General features: G+C 37.1%; 1 non-coding gene across 1 annotated transcript; it reads left to right on the top strand.

The window, feature by feature from the left end:
- The first annotated feature begins 2,906 nt into the window (after positions 1–2,906).
- LOC122127761 lies at positions 2,907–3,013 on the top strand. Its single transcript, XR_006151276.1, has one exon. It is a non-coding gene; the product is annotated as a U6 spliceosomal RNA (small nuclear RNA).
- The last annotated feature ends 14,818 nt before the right edge of the window (positions 3,014–17,831 follow it).

The following is a 17,831-nucleotide window of genomic DNA, read 5'->3' as shown; positions in this document are numbered from 1 at the left end:
TAGATGTTGGAGGAGATGTGGACAGAAGGGAACCTTACTGCATTCTTGGTGGGAGAGTAAACTTGTTCAACCATGTTGAAAAGCAGTATGGAGGTTCCTCAAAAGACTCTACATAGATCTCCCCTATGACCCAGCAATCCCACTTTTGGGCGTTTCACCAAATGATCACAAATAAGACCACACTAAAGCTACCAGCACAACTATGTTTATTGCAGCATTATTTACCATGAAACCAACCCAGATGCCCCTCAGTAGATGAATGGATCAAGAGAATGTGGTATATATGCACAACGGATTTCTATGCCTCCATCAGAAAGAATGACATTGCCCCATTTGTTAGGAAATGGAAAGGCTAGGAAAAAATTATATTAAGTGAAGTAAGCCAAGCCCAAAGAAACATAGGTTTCATGGTTAACCTTATTTGCAACAACTGGTATATGTCTGAGTCAAGCAGGAAAGGTCAGATAGGTTGATGTTAGGGACATGAACCCTAAGATATGTATTCAAATGTTTTTAATGCGATTTTTTCTAACATATTTAAAGATTATTTCTTTGTTGCTTTGTATGTCCCTCCCCAACGGTATAAGCCTTGCTTTCACTGTATTTGATGGTGGTATAATTTGTGGGGGAGGATTGGGAAAAAACAATTCGTTTAAATAAGGATACAGGTGGACGCATTGCAGCACTAATATGTACAAGTACTTATGTCGAAAAACGAATTTTACTACTTTGGTTGGGGGAAGTATTTGGTATGGGGGACAAGGAGGATGGGAAGTTCTGGGAAGGAGAAACAAAGGAGGACGCTACAATGCTTGATAAGAAATGTACTCATTATCTTGTCCATGTAATTACAACCCCTCTGTACAGTATTTTCCCAATAAAAAAGAAAAAATAATAAAAAGAACAAAATTTTTAAAAATATATAAAGTAATCTTGTAGAAGATTAAAAAAATAAAAGAAAAATAATTTTAGGTCACAGGTTAAAGTATCTTATCCATTCCAATGATTCCTATGAGATAAAATTTATAGTAGAAGTAAAAGTGAAAAGGAACTCCTAGATATGTTATTTTACCATTTAGAATGGCAAAGAATAATATCATGTCACTGTCATAACTCTTAAAGAATGCAAGGTTAACCGATGGTTGCTTTTATGTTCCCACAAAACCAGTAGATCCTGAAGCATAATAGTAGCCCAGCAGAAATTCTAAGTAGCAGACATGGGGCATGGAAGAGAAAGAGAGGAAATGAGACAGAGTGAAAGAGAGAGAGAAATATCATAATATTGAAAGTGAATAATAGATAAACAAGAGCTGTATGAGAATATTCATACTGCTATCTTTAGACTCTATGTGTACATTTGCAGGTATTTGATATTTGTAATCCATCAACATGAAATATAAAGTTATGTTGATAAAAATAAAAGTGACTCAGAAGAAATTATAAATGCAAAAACGATCTTCACAGCAGCAAACTCTCAGAGATATTTCATGACTTTGAAAAGGATAAAGTGGGTGAAGTTACTATAAATTTAGAAGTACAACAATTCACAAAAATAGAAAAAGATATTTATATATTTCCTTATATAACCCAAAGCAAAAGGAAAATGTTGTTTAGATGATTTTTTTAAAAACACAGTCTCTCAAGTGCTAGGAAGTTGGCTCAGTGGTAGAGTGCTTGCCTTTCATGCATGAGGCCCTGGGTTTGATTCCTCAGCACAACGTAAGTAGAAAATGTTGGAAATGGTGCTGTACCATAAGTGTTAGCGCTAGCCTTGCCTGAGGAACAGCACTCAGGCCCCAGAGTTCAAGCCCCATGACCAACAAAGTCAAAATAAAACAAAACAAAACAAAACACAGTCTCTCACATTTGTGGCCTCAACTCTGTAATACTGTTGCTTCAACCTAGGGGTAAGATTTTAGTTGTGGACATGTATCAACTCTCCTGATTCAGACTCTACTTGATCATTTTTTAATAAATATTTTGTTCTTAATTTTCCTAGTTGTAAATTCACATGCACCTATAAAAAAATGGTTTGACCACCCCAGTAACCTTCTCAAAGTACCTCCTAATGATGACTAACAAAAAGTTGTATTATATAACAAGTAAAACAATGCTACAAAGAAAACCAATAATTAAATAATGATTAATAAAATAAAAAACAAAACAATTACCAGTGTTTTTAGTATTTGAAGTGCACTACATATTAGATTTTACTATTTTCTCATATTCCTGTACATTTTAAACCGCCTAAGATTATGATGTTCAACAAGATTTTTATAGGCTATGAATAGTCTTCAAAGTTACACACTAAGGTTATTATTTATGGCTCATCTCATTATTTGTTTATGGCCTATATGATCTCTTGTTCCTCGCTAAAATATAAAGTAAGGAATCCCTAAATTTTAACAAGAACTGTGTAGTTAGCAGGTCTTAACCCTTCATTCTGCTTCTTTACACAAAGACTTTGCAACTTCTCATTAACAAAGTTTCTATAAATTCTGAAATGTACATACTTAGTAGTATATGTCTGCTAACATAAATCTTAAATACTTTATAGAAAATTTTATACCTGCCAAACAGTCCTAATTTTGGCATATATAAGCAAATTCCTAAAATTAAATAGATATAAAACACTAAAATTTTTAACAACCCTTAACACTTGCTGCTGTGTTCATTATGACATGTGCCTTGTATAGAACAATTGAATTATTTCCCCTACACATCTCTTGAACCGCAAATATCTGGAATTATTTTGTTTTTGACATGTCCATCTTGACATTATTCTTAAATGTGTGCTTATGTAAGAAGTACATGGTTCTAAAATTTCACAATTCTTCTAAACTTACTTTTTGTTGAATTGCCTAGTTTAAGAAAATCAATTACACTTTATATATAAAAAATATTCTGTGCTCAATTCAGCATCACATAAACTAACATTGTAATGATACTGAGAAGATTAGCATGGCTCCTGCGCAAGGATGACAGGCAAATTCCTGAAGCATTCCATAGTTTTACAACAATAGATGCTGGAGGGGATGTGGCCAGAAGGGAACCTTACTGCATTCTTGATGGGAGTGTAAACTTTTTCAACCATTTTGGAAATTAGTATGGAGGTTCCTCAAATGACTCCACATAGATCTCCCCTATGATCCAGAAATCCCACTTTGAGGCATTTACCCAAATGATCACAAACAAGACCATCCTAAAACTACCAGCACAACTACATTTATTGCAGCATTATTTAAGATAACTAAGATATGGAACCAACCCCGATGCTCCTCAGCAGAAGAATGGATCAAGAGGATGTGGTTTATATAAACAATGGAATTCTATGCCTCCATCAGAAAGAATGGCATCACCCAATTTGTTAGAAATTGGAAAGATATGGAAAAAATATTAAGTGAAGTAAGCCAAATCCAAAAGAACACAGGTTCCATGGTTTCCCTAATTTTCAATAACTTTATATGTATAGTATAAGCAGAAAAGGTCAAAAGCTATGTCCATATGACCAGATAACATAATGTTACGGGAAATGAAACCCAAGATAGGGATACAAGAATTTTTCTCTTTTTTGCTATTGTTTCTAATGTACTTATAATGTGCAATGTGATTTTTTGTGTCTTTTTATAGGTTCCTCCCCATGCTATAACAACTGTTTTCACTGTATTTGAAGTTGGTGCGCCTATATCTTGTATATATGCTCTTCTAATTTGGGGAGAGGAAGGAAAAAAACAAAATGCCTAAATAGGGATACAGGTTGACCCATTGTAACAATGAGATGCACAAGACACTATGCTGAAAAATGAACGTTACAATTTAGGCAGGGGAAGGGGGGAGCGGAGTGCACTTGTGGAGGTGCGAGGGAAGGAATGGTAGGGGAAAAATAAAGGAGGAGGTAACAATGTTTGTTAGGAATTGTTCTCATTACCTAGCTCATGTAAATATGACCCCTGTGTACAGTATTTTTACAATAAAAAGTATAAATCTTTTCTAAGAGGAGGAGTTTATTACCTTTATTTTGCTTATATAATATCGTTAACAAAGAAATTAATGCAAAACACTGATATGAAGATATTTAGAATGGATGTATGTGTGTATGTGCATGTGTGCACGCACGCGCAAGTAGCATGTGTGTACAGGAAATTGCATTTCTGTTGGCATGCTCAGAATTTGAAATCGCGGCTTCAAGGTCTTGCTAGGCCTTTCCTCTTAGATTGGTGAGGTACTATATAAGCTACATCTTCATTCTTGGCCCTATGCTAGTTCATTAAATTTTTGAAAAATTATATCATGAATTTATTTTGCCCTGATTGGGTTCCAACTGTTATCCACAGATCTCGGGCTCCTGAGTAGATGTCCGGAGGAGTTAGGATAACAGGTGCGACCATCCAGCACAAGGTTTTCAGAATAATTTCAAAAGTAGAAGAAAATTTACTTCACAGGGTCCTGTTTTATCATCTCCTACTTTGAAAGCATTTTGGGTGATTGTATATGAATTTTTTAGGTTTTTGATTCTTAAAAGTCAGTTAATGATAATATTTAAAAGTTTTAGTACTTTTTAAAAAGGAAACTGGAAGTTTCCTCAATTTATAAGCTCAACTCTCTACATGATAACCCAATCTCACCAACACAGTCTGTGTTGAAGACAAAATGTAACAGAAAACAATCACCATGGACATTAATTGCTATGCTATTATTTCTTGGACAATATGAATATTGAATTGAGAGTGTAAGAGAATGGAGAGATTTTACCTACCTTTTGTGTACTGCTAAAAGGCTTTTGGAAACTTTGCCTCATTTCCTTTCTCACTGTATGTCTTTGGGTCATCTACTTAAGGCATTTAATTACAATTTTTCCCAACACTAAAATGGTAATAACATTAGCATTATAACAAATATTATCTTAAGAATTAAGGGAAATAAAACTTGTGAAGTACTTAACCTAAACTTCTGTGAAGGAGCTGTGAGTTTAGCCAGCAGTTTTTTTTTAAATACTAAATAGAATGCAATAAGCATTACAAAAGCCATTACATGTAGTGAGAAACCAAAAGTAATGTTATCTATTGACCATGTTCTGCTTCCAAGGAAACCAGGGTGATAACTTCTTATTCTGTAAATCAAACTGGTTATCTTATATCTTACGTCTTGGTACTGTAAAAGTATCAGGGAAAGAATAATGAATGAATGTTGTAGACTGAGGTGAAGTCCATATGAAAATGTGAACAACTGATAAAACATAAAAGTACCTTCGCGATATGTTGTGGTTTACATTTTAAGGAAGACCTAGAAGAATGAATTCTCTTTTTGATATCCTAGCATAGCTCCTTATAAGTAGGTACTCTTTCTTCCTTCTTGTAGAGGCATCATCAGATGAGAGGAACTGTATTTTTTTTGTTTGCTTCCTTCCATTTATTCTTCAGTTTGAAATCTGAACTATTGAGACTGAAAGAGAGCAAGGGAAATTATACACATAGACTTTGGAAAGAACAATTAACGTAAAATAAATAAAATGCACATAGTCTTGTTAAAGGTCTAACTAAATTGAAGTATATGGTCTCAAGCATTAACAGAAAATGATTTAAGCAATATCATTTTATTGAAAATTGAAAAATGTTAGGAGTGGCTTAATATTTTTCTATCTACTACCTTGAATTAATTATTGATTTTGTATAGAGAGATTAAAGATGAGATTAACAAGAAACTTGATTAAAATTGGACAAAAGTTCTGAATAGACATCTTTTCCATAAAGCCCTGAAAATCGCCAGTGGGCTAACAAAGTTGTGTTTAATACAACTTCTACGCTGGCTTAATGGTTTGTGAACTGAAATCATTAGAGAAATGTAATTCAAAATTACTATGATAAGGGGTTCCGGGAAGATGGCGGAGGAGAAGCTGGAGGCTAAACAAGCTCTCACAGAGAAAGAAGTTTTATTTTATTTTTTTAAAATTTAATTTTTTTTTTGTGAACATACTGTACAGAGGGGTTACAATTACATGGGCAGGATAATGTGTACATTTCTTATCAAGCATTGCAGCCTCCTCCTTTGTTTACCCTTCACATCCCTTCCCAATCTCCCCCCTCCCCCCACACCCAATCCTCCCCCCTCCCCCCACACCAATGTTGTAAAGCTCATTTTCTACATGACAACTTGTACTTCTCATTGTTGCAACAGGTCCACCTGTATCCTTAAACGACTTGTTTTTCCCCATCTCCTCCACAAGTTATACTGACATCAAATATAGTGAAAGCAGGGGTTATACTGTGGGGGAGGGACATACAAAGCAACAAAGAGATAATCTTATAAATGCATTAGAAACAAATGCATGAAATAAAAAAGCATTAAAATACATATCTAAGGGTTCATTTTCCTAACATCACATTATCTGACCTTTTCTGCTCGACTCATACATATACTAGATATTGCAAATAAGGGAAACCATGGGACCTATGTTTCATTGGGCCTGGCTTACTTCACTTAATGTAATTTTTTCCAAGTTTTTCCATTTCCTAACAAATGGGGCAATGTCATTCTATCTGATGGAGGCATAGAATTCCATTGTGTATATATACCACATTTTCTTGATTCATTCATCTACTGAGGGGCATCTGGGTTGGGTCCATATCTTAGCTATGGTAAATAATGCTGCAATAAACATAGTTGTGCTGGTAGCTTTAGTGTGGTCTTGTATTTAAACATTTGGGTAAATGCCCAAATGTGGGATTGTTGGGTCACAGGGGAGGTCTATGTGAAGTCTTTTCACGAACCTCCATAGTGCTTTCCAAAGTAGTTGAACAAGTTTACACTCCCACCAACAATGCAGTAAGGTTCCCTTCTGTCCACATCCCCTCTTGCATCTGTTGTTGTTAGAGTTCTTGATTATAGCCATTCTAACTGGGATGAGGTGGTATCTCAATGTTGTTTTGATTTGCATTTCTTTTATGGCTAGGGAGATTGAGCTTTTTTCTTCCTGTGTCAATTGGCCATCCTTCTTTCTTCTTCAGAGAAGTTTCTCTTCAAGTCTGTAGCCCACTTATTTATTGGGCAGTTGTTTCTTTGAGGATTTGTTGTTGGGGGATTTAATTTTTTGAGTTCCAAGTATATTTTAGATATGAGACCCTTGTCCGTTGTATGGCTAGTGAAGATCTTCTCCCAATCAGTGGGCTTTCTATTGATCTTGCTAGCTATGTCCTTTGCCATGCAGAAGTTCTGCAACTTCATGCAATCCCATTTGTCCAACCTTTCTCTCTGGGAAGATGGCGGAGGAGAAGCTGGAATCTAAACAACTCTCGCATAGAAAGCAGTTTTAGAGTTCCAGTGAACAGTCCTAAGCCAGAGAATCACACCAAGTGTGCCATCACAGGACAGAGAGTCAGGCCAGAGAGAGAAAGGAATTTTAGAGTTCCAGTGAACAGTCCTAAGCCAGAGAATCACACCAAGTGTACCATCACAGTACAGAGAGTTAGGCCACAGAGGGAAAATCCAGGCAAGGAGACAGATCTGAGCACTTGCTAGCAGCTGCCACTGCAGGCTACAGTGGTGGTGGAGGTGGCAATAGCCGCCATACCTGCAACACAGAGAGTGCAGGACAAAGGAGCCAGACATGGCGCGCGAGTGTATTCTACTGAACACCAACAAGAACCGACAAGGAGCAGACATCTTCATCCTGCAGTTCACAGACCAGAGATGACCCAGGAACCAAAATGCGGTGTGAGTAGAAGCCTAATGGCCTCACTCCTTCTCAGGGAGCAGAGGAGGGAAGGCCACCCCTCCCCGCCATTACAGGAGATCTCCATGTTTGATACTGACAAAGCTTGGCTGACCTGCTAGCTCAAACACAGGCCTTGGAAGAAAACTAGAGTCATTTAGCAGGTCACAAGATCCTAAAGTGACATGCCAAAATCAGCTCCATCCAGAGAAAAGTCACCCAGCTCGGGCCACCAGCCCCAGCAGTGGGTTTCTTCACTGGGTAATCAGCCAGAGGCTGCCCCTCTCTTTAGCAGCATGGACAATCCATTGAAATTCAGTAAACATAAACCCTGAGAGTGGCTCCAGGCTGGGCTCTGTGAGTCTCTCACAAAGTCTCCTCAGGGAAAAGCTACTGTTTGCTGAAAGGCCTCAACTCTACCCAGAACCTAGCCTCATCAGAGCATCTACAAACATGAGGAAAAAGCCATCTCCCTCTTTTGTGATACTCAAAGCAGATCTCCCTCCCATTGAACTAGCCAGGGGAGAGGATCACAAAATCCTTTGAACAGCATAGCATTATTCTGCCTGTTCAAACAAACTGCTTAAGAAACCAACTAAGCCAGAGGAAAATCAAACACCACAAGCAGACCAGAGACTCCAACAAGAGGCTGGTTATGGACACAAGGGATAAAAAAGATCTTCCCACCACTCCCAAAAAAATCAAAGAACTTGTTTTTTTCTCTGTTTCTCTTCTTCTTCTTCTTCTTTTTTTTTTTTTTGGTTCCTTTTATAAAAATATTTTTCTTCTAAAACTTTTTTTTTTAATTTTTAATTTTTACCATTTTGAAAAAAAAATTCTATACTAGTAACTTTTTTCTCTTCCTCTTATAATTTTTATTTTAGGGGTATATGTGTGTGTGCGTTTTTCTTTCTTTTTTGTTCTTTCTTTTCAAAAAATATTTTTGTTTTTTGTTTAGCTCTACTGAATGTCTGATTTTTTTTTCTTTTTTGCTCATTTTTTTCACCTTTTCTGCTCTTTTGCTCTTCTTTGTGTGACTTAATTGTTGTTCTGCACATCCTCAGATATACCCATAGTCGATTATTAGACTTTATCCCCCATTGTGTACACTTTAATCCACAAATTTATTACTCAATTCAAAGCCTCTTAGACTTAAATTCCTAGCAGTATTACCTCTTTATACCTATATAATATTTTAAGTATTTTTATTTTTAAGATTTTCATGTCTCCTTTATATAACTCCCGTTCTCTCATTATACCCACGTTCTTCTCGGAATATTTCATTTTCAGTCTGCATATTTTTAATCATTACAGTTTTTACTTTTTAATTTTTGCTTTTCTATTTTTTCTTGTCTCTTTTTTCTCTTTCTCTTTCTTCTTTTTTTTCTCTCTCTACTTTTATCCTATCCAACCTCTTTCCCACTTTGCGATTAGGACTTAGTTAAGTAAACTCTCCCTGCTCCTTCCCATATTTCTCTTTTCCTATTTTTACCCACATGCCTCCCAAAAACTAATAATTTCTGGTTTTCCAAATTCTACTTTGCGGTTTGTAGCCCATTATTATATAGTTGTTTGATGTTGAATAGGTATATCTGTTGAACTTCACTGTATCTGCAGACTTTTGATTGTGGATCTACAGACTTTGGTTGATGCTTGCCTTAAGATTGTGTTCTAGCACAAAACTGGTGTTACCTTCATCCCAAATGGGCAGACTAAGAGGAAAAAACACAAGAAAAATGGCAAGTCCGGGTAGCTCAAATCCCACTCATGACAATCATGGGACAGGACAGATAATGAATAATCCAGAGAAGAGTTCCCAAATAGCTCTACAAAAAATACTGGCAAACATGGTAAATGAAAAGATGGAAAACATACAAAAGGACTCTGGATGAGCGTGATAGAGAGAGAGAGGAGGCAAACGAAAGGTCAATACTGGAAAAGATTGAAAATATACAAAGGAATCTATATGAGCATGATAGGGAGAGAGAGGAGGAAAACCAAAGGTTAATACCGGAATATCATGAGCGTGAGGAAGCTAATCTAAAACTGATACAGGAATTGCATGAGCAGCATGAGAACACTCAAAGAGAAAGGCAGAATAGCGTGAGTAGGCTGAGAACACACAAAGAGAACTTCACGAATGGCATGAAAGTGAGGAAGCTAAGCAAAGAGTAATAAAGGAATTGAGAGAGCAGGATGAGAATACACAAAGATCACTAAAGGCATTCATGAAATCCATTAAGGAAGAGCTGAAGGATGTCAGGAAGACCAAGGAAACCATAAAAAATCACCTAAGTGATTGGAGAGTAAACACTGAACACCAAATTAAGGAAGTAAAGACGTCCATACAAGATCTAAAACAAAGCTTCAACAAAGAATTTGAAGCCATCAAAGTTGACCAATTAGAAGGAAAAGAAATGAAAAACCAAGTAGAAAGCCTTGAGAGCAGGTTAGACCATGCAGAAGATCGAATCTCGGGGATTGAAGACATCCTAGATATTATAGAGAAAGAACATACAACCATCCAAGACAAGTCCAAGAAATATGATAGATCTATCCAACACTTGGAAGACACAATCAGAAGGCCTAATCTAAGGATAATGGGTGTAGAGGAGCACCTAGAAACAGAAGTTAATGCTCTAGGAAATTTGTTTAAAAGGATCCTAGCAGAGAACATCCCAAACATACAAAAAGATAGGCCTATTCAGATACAAGAAGTTTTTAGAACCCCAAATAGACCAGACCAGAATCTGACATCCCACCATCACATTATAATCCACATAGGATCAACTCAGACCAAGGAAAAGATCCTTAAAGCTGTCAGGGAGAAAAGGTTAATCACCTATAAAGGGAAACAAATTAGAATCACCTCAGATTTCTCAGCAGAGACCATCAAAGCAAGAAGAGCCTGGAATGATGTCTGCCATGCCCTAAAAACAAACAACTATCAACCAAGAATACTGTACCCAGCTAAACTCTCGTTCATAACTGAAGGCCAAATTAAAAACTTCCATAGCAAAGAAAAATTGAAACAATACATCTCCACCAAACCAGCCCCACAAAAGATTCTTAAAGATGTCCTACACATAGAAAACCAACAAGACCGCAATAAAGGCCAAGAAACTGCACCCAAAATGAGAAACAAAGAACCATAGGAATAACCCAGTTTTCGCAGCCCCCAAGAAGGTGGATAACATGGCAGGAACTCCCAAATACCTCTCAGTCCTTTCTCTTAACGTTAAAGGACTGAACTCTCCAATTAAGCGACATAGACTGTCTAGTTGGATAAAAAAAAAAAAAAAACAAGACTCTTCTATCTGCTGCCTTCAGGAGTCACATCTTGCCCGTAAAAACAAAAACATTTTCAATGTTAAAGATTGGAACAAAATCTACCAAGCAAACGGCCCCCATAAACAGGCGGGAGTTGGAATCCTAATATCAGATTAAATAGACTTCAAATTAAAATTCGAGAGAAGAGATAAAGAAGGTCGCTACATACTAATTAAGGGATCTCTCTTTCAGGAGGATATTACAATTCTGAATATCTACTCGACAAACAATGGAGCACCCAAATTTATCAAAGAAACACTACTTTCTCTCAAATCCAATATAGATCCAAAGACATTAATTTTTGGGTATTTTAACACACCACTCACCCCACTAGATGGATCAACTCGGTAAAAACTCAACAGAGAGACAGCAGATCTAAACAGCTGCATAGATCAACTCGACTTAACAGACATCTACTGAACATTTCAGCCAGCAGCATCAGAATACATGTTTTTCTCAGCAGCACATGGAACGTATTCTAAAATAGACCACATTTTAGGCCACAAAGCAAACTTGTCTAAATTCAGAAACATTGAAGTTATACCTTCAATTCTCTCTCACCACAAGGGAATAAAATTAGAACTCAACACCAAAAGCCACCAAAGAAATTCCGGTATCACATGGAGGCTGAACAACACACTGCTGAATCATGAGTGGGTCATGGAAGAGATTAGAAAGGAAATTCAAATGTTCATGCTATTCAACAAAAATGTACACACAAATTACCAGCTCCTCTGGGACACAGCAAAGGCAGTACTCAGAAGCAAGTTTATAGCTCTGAGCTCCTACATCAACAAATTGGAGAGATCTGAAACTAGCAATTTAATGACACATCTAAACCTCCTTGACAAAGAGCAGCAAGATAAACCCCAATCCAGTAGACGGAAAGAAATAATCAAACTTAAATCAGAATTAAATGAATTAGAATCCAAAAAAACTATAGAAAGAATCAACAAAACAAAGAGTTGGTTCTTCGAAAAACTTAACAAAATTGACAGACCCTTAGCAAATCTTATCAGAAAAAGAAGAGAACACACCCAAATTAGTAAACTCAGAGATGAGAATGGAAACATCACCACGGAAACAACCAAGATTCAGAACATTATAAGGGAATACTTCTCAAAACTTTATGCTAATAAGTTTGAGAACTTGACAGAAATGGACATTTTCCTAGCAAATATTGACATGCCAAAACTAAACCAAGATGAGTTAAACCAGCTTAACAGGCCCATATCAAGCATTGAAATAGAAACAGCAATAAGAGACCTCCCAGCTAAGAAAAGTCCAGGACCAGATGGATTTACAGCGGAATTTTACAAGGCCTCCAAAGCAGAGCTCACACCAATTCTCCTCCAACTCTTCAATGAAATTGAAAGAGAAAGCTCACTACCGAACACATTCTATGAAGCCATCATAACCCTCATCCCAAAACCAGGCAGGGACTCATCAAAGAAAGAGAACTATAGACCCATTTCATTGATGAACATTGATGCAAAACTTCTCAACAAAATTTTGGCCAATCGACTTCAACAATTCATCCAAAAAATCATACACCACGATAAAAAAGGATTCATTTCAGGGATGCAAAGCTGGTTCAATATACGCAAATCAATTAACATTATTCATCACATCAACAGGAGCAAGAATAAGAACCACATGGTTATCTCAATAGATGCAGAAAAAGCATTCGACAAGATCCAACACCCCTTTATGATGAAAGTTTTGGAAAAATTAGGAATCCATGGAACATTCCTCAATACAATAAAGGCTGTATATGACAAACCTACAGCCAGCATTATACTCAATGGTGAAAAACTAAAGCCATTTCCTGTTAACTCAGGAACAAGACAAGGATGCCCACTCTCTCCACTTCTCTTCAATCTAGTATTAGAATGCCTAGCTACAACAATAAGACAAGATGCAGACATAAAGGGGATCCAAATAGGGAAAGAAGAAATAAAACTCTCCCTCTTTGCAGATGACATGATCTTGTATTTAAAGAATCCCATAGACTCCACTCCCAAATTACTCAAACTGATTCAAAACTTTGGCAAAGTAGCAGGTTATAAAATTAACCCCCAAAAATCAATGGCTTTTCTGTATGCCAACAATGAGAAAAGTGTGGCTGAAATTAGGAAAGCAACTCCATTTGTAATAGCCCCAGAAAAAATAAAATACCTAGGAATTAACTTAACTAAAGAAGTGAAGGACCTCTATGATGAAAACTTTAAAAACTTGAAAAAGGAAATCAACACAGAACTAAAAAAATGGCAAAACCTCCCATGCTCCTGGATTGGAAAGATTAACATCGTGAAAATGGCAATACTCCCCAAGGCTATCTACAAATTCAACGCAATACCTATCCAAATTCCACCCTCATTCTTCAAGGAAATAGAAGAGGCAATCCAAAAATTCATATGGAACAATAAAAGACCCCGAATAGCAAAACGCTCCTCAATGGAAAGAACACTGCTGGAGGAATATCAATACCAAACTTCAAACTCTACTATAAAGCCATAGTAATCAAAACAGCTTGGTATTGGCATAAGAACAGACCTCAGGACCAATGGAATAGAATTGAAAACCCAGAAATGAACCTACAGACCTATAGCCATCTAATCTTCGATAAGGGAGCTAAAACAATAGAATGGAAGAAAGACAACCTCTTCAGTAAATGGTGCTGGCAAAATCGGTTAACTACATGTAGAAAACTTAAACTAGATCCTTATATATCACCCTGCACAAGAATCAACTCCACATGGATCAAAGACCTTGAACTCAAAGCAGAAACTCTGAAAACATTACAGGATGGAATAGGAGAAACCCTAGGTCTCCTTGGCTCAGCCCGAAATTTTCTGAATAGAGACCCGGAAACACAACAAATCAAAGAAAGTTTGGACAAATGGAATTGCATAAAGTTGCAGAGCTTCTGCAGGGCAAATGACATAGCTAGCAAGATCAATAGAAAGCCCACGGATTGGGAGAAGATCTTTACCAGCCATACAACGGACAAGGGTCTCATATCTAAAATATACTTGGAACTCAAAAAATTAAACTCCCCAACAACAAATCCTCAAAGAAACAACTGCCCAATAAATAAGTGGGCGAAAGACTTAAAGAGAAACCTCTCTGAAGAAGAAAGAAGGATGGCCAATAGACACATGAAGAAATGTTCAACATCCCTAGCCATAAAAGAAATGCATATCAAAACAACATTGAGATATCACCTCACTCCAGTTAGAACGGCAAAAATCAAGAACTCTAACAACAACAGATGCTGGAGGGGATGTGGACAGAAAGGAACCTTACTTCATTGTTAGTGGGAATGTAAACTTGTTCAACCACTTTGGAAAGCAGTATGGAGGTTCCTCAAAAGACTTCACATAGAGCTCCCCTATTACCCAGCAATCCCACTTTTGGGCATTTACCCTAATGTTTACAAACAAGACTACACTAAAGCGACCAGCACAACTATGTTTATTGCAGCATTATTTACCATAGCTAAGATATGGAACCAACCCAGATGCCCCTCAGTAGATCAATGGATCAAGAAAATGTGGTATATATGCACAATGGAATTCTATGCCTCCATCAGAAAGAATGACATTGCCCCATTTGTTAGGAAATGGAAAAACTTGGAAAAAATTTTATTAAGTGAAGTAAGCCAGACCCAAAGAAACGTAGGTCCCATGGTTTCCCTTATTTGTAATATCTAGTATATGTATGAGTCAAGCGGAAAAGGTCAGATAATGTGATGTCAGGAAAATGAACACTTAGATATGTATTTTAATTTTTTTTTCTTTCATGCATGTGTTTCTAACACATTTATAAGATTATCTCTTTGTTGCTTTGTATGTGCCTCCCCCACAGTATAACCCCTGCTTTCACTATATTTGATGTCAGTATAACTTGTGGAGGAGATGGGGAAAAACCAGTTGTTTAAGGATACAGGTGGACCTGTTGCAACAATGAGAAGTACAAGTTGTCATGTCCAAAACAAGCTTTACAACGTTAGTGCAGGGGGGGGAGGGGGGGAAAATGCGGGAAGGAGAAGGATTGGGATTAGGGGGGGAGGGGGGAGGCTGGGAAGGGATGTGAAGGGTAAACAAAGGAGGAGGCTGCAATGCTTGGTAAGAAATGTACGCATTATCCTGCCCATGTAACTGTAACTCCTCTGTACAGTATGTTCACAAATAAAATTAAATTAAATTTAAAATAAAATAAAATAAAATAAAATCATTAGTGAAAAGAAAATAAAAATCAATGGCTTTTCTGAATGCCAAAAATGAGGAAAGTGTGGCTGAATATAGGAAAGCAACTCCATTCGTAATAGCCCCACAAAACATAAAATACATAGGAATTAACTTAAGCAAAGAAGTGAAGGACCTCTATGATGAAAACTTTAAAAACTTGAAAAAGGATATCAAAACAGAACTTAAAAAGTGGCAAAAACTCCCATGCTCCTGGACTGGAAAGATCGGCATCGTGAAAATGGCAATACTTTCCAAGGCTACCTACAAATTCGATGCGATACCCATCAAAATTCAAAACTCATTCCTCAAGGAAATAGGAGAAGCAATCCAAAAATTCATATGGAACAATAAAAGACCAAAAATAGCAAAAATGATCCTCAAGAGAGAACACTGCTGGAGGAATATCAATAACAAATTTCAAACTCTATTATAAAGGCATAGTAATCAAAACAGCTTGGTACTGGCACAAGAACAGACTTCAGGACCAATGGAATAGAATTCAAAACCCAGAAATGAACCTACAGACCTATAGCCATCTAATTTTTGATAAGGGAGCTAAAAAAATAGAATGGAAGAAAGACAACCTCTTCAGTAAATGGTGCTGGCAAAATTGGTTAACAATTTGGAGAAAACTAAACCAAGGTCCTTATACATCACCCAACACCAGAATCAACTCCAAATGGATCAAAGACCTCAGAGTCAAAGACGACACTCTGAAAACTTTAAAGGATGGAATAGGAGAAACTGTAGGTCTCCTTGATGCAGGCCGAAATTTTCTTTTAATAGAGACCCAGAAACACAACAAATCAAATAAAGGTTGGACAAGTGGGATTGCATGAATTTGCAGAGTTTCTGCATGGCAAATGACATAGCTAGCAAGATCAATAGAAAGCCCACGAATTAGGAGAAGATCTTCACTAGCAATACAACAGACAAGGGTCTCATATCTAAAATATACTTGGAATTAAAAAAATTAAATCCTCCAACAACAAATCCTCAAAGAAACAATTGCCTGATATATAAGTGGGATAAATATTTAAATAGAAACTTCTCTGAATAGGAAAGAAGAATGGCAAATAGACACATGAAGAAATGCTCAACCTCCCTAGCCATAAAAGAAATGCAAATCAAAATAACATTAAGATACCACCTCACTCCAGTTAGAATGGCAAAAATAAAGAACTCTATTAACAACAGATGCTGGAGGGGATGTGGAACCAATCCAGATTCCCCTCAGTAGATGAATGGATCAAGAAAATGTGGTATATATACACAATGTAATTCTATGCCTCCATCAGAAATAATGACATTGCTCCATTTGTTAGGAAATGGAAAGGCTTGGAAAAAATTATATTTAGTGAAGCAAGACAGGCACAAAGAAATATAGGTCCCTTGGTTTCCTTTATTTGCAATATCTAGTATATGTCTGAGTCAAGCAGAAAAGGTCAGATAAGGTGATGTTAGGGAAATGAACCCTAAGATATGTATTCAACTGTTTTTTTTTTCTTTCATGATATTGTTTCTAACACATTTATAAGATTATTTCTTTGTTGCTTTGTATGCTCCTCTCCCACAGTATAACCCCTGCTTTCACTGTATTTGATGTCAGTATAATTTGTGGAGGGGAAGGGGAAAAACAAGTCGTTTAAATAGAGATACAGGTGGATCCAAAGCCACAATGAGAAGTACAAGTCGTTATGTCGAAAAAGAACTTTACAACTTTGGTGGGTGTGTATGTGGAGGATTGGGTGGGGGGTGAGGGGGGAGGATGTAATGGGATGGGAAGGGGAAACAAAAGAGGAGGGTACAATGCTTGAAAATAAATGTACTCATTATCTTGACCATATAATTGTAACCCCTCTGTACAGTACTTTCACAATAAAAAATTAAAATTAAAAAATTACTATGCTACTACTTCATAACTATTATAACTCATCGAAAAAAAATCAAAGGAACCAGGTGTGGTGGTAAAGACTTGTAATTCCGAGCGTTTAGGAGGTTGGATTTAAGTCTAAAGCAACACTGGGGGGTACTGCAGAGAGTAAAAATCTGCCCTTTATTACCTTTTGAACAAAAGCTAAGAATGTTGATGAGAGTGTGGAGAAAAGGAAATTTTCTACACTCTTGGTCAAAATAGAGGTTAGTAGAAAATAGTATGCAGTTTTCCAAAGAGGCTGTGATCTGATGATTGTGGTTCAAAGCCAGCCCCGGCAGGAAAGTCTGTGAAAATCTTACCTCCAATAAACACTCAGAAAACCAGAAGTGATGCTGTGGCTCAAGTGGTAGAGCACTAGCCTTGAGCTGAAAAACTGAGGGACATCGCCCAGTCCCAGAGTTTAAGCTCCGATGAAAGACCCCCGAAGACTTGGGGTGTCCTTCAATCAGAAGAGACCCTTCCCCAAGGAACAACGAGACCACTTGTGCGGATGCAATCAGCAAGAGGTTTATTCGGGCATGCCTCGGCTCCCAGGTGCACTCAACCACGAGATCCACAAGGTTCGGGTCAAGTGTCTGAGAACCGGTTACACGGGTACCCGGGG

Source organism: Dipodomys spectabilis, unplaced genomic scaffold (assembly GCF_019054845.1).
Source record: "Dipodomys spectabilis isolate Male_0828 unplaced genomic scaffold, ASM1905484v1 ptg000309l, whole genome shotgun sequence".
NCBI lineage: Eukaryota > Metazoa > Chordata > Mammalia > Rodentia > Heteromyidae > Dipodomys > Dipodomys spectabilis.
This window is presented reverse-complemented; position numbering and strand designations above follow the sequence as displayed.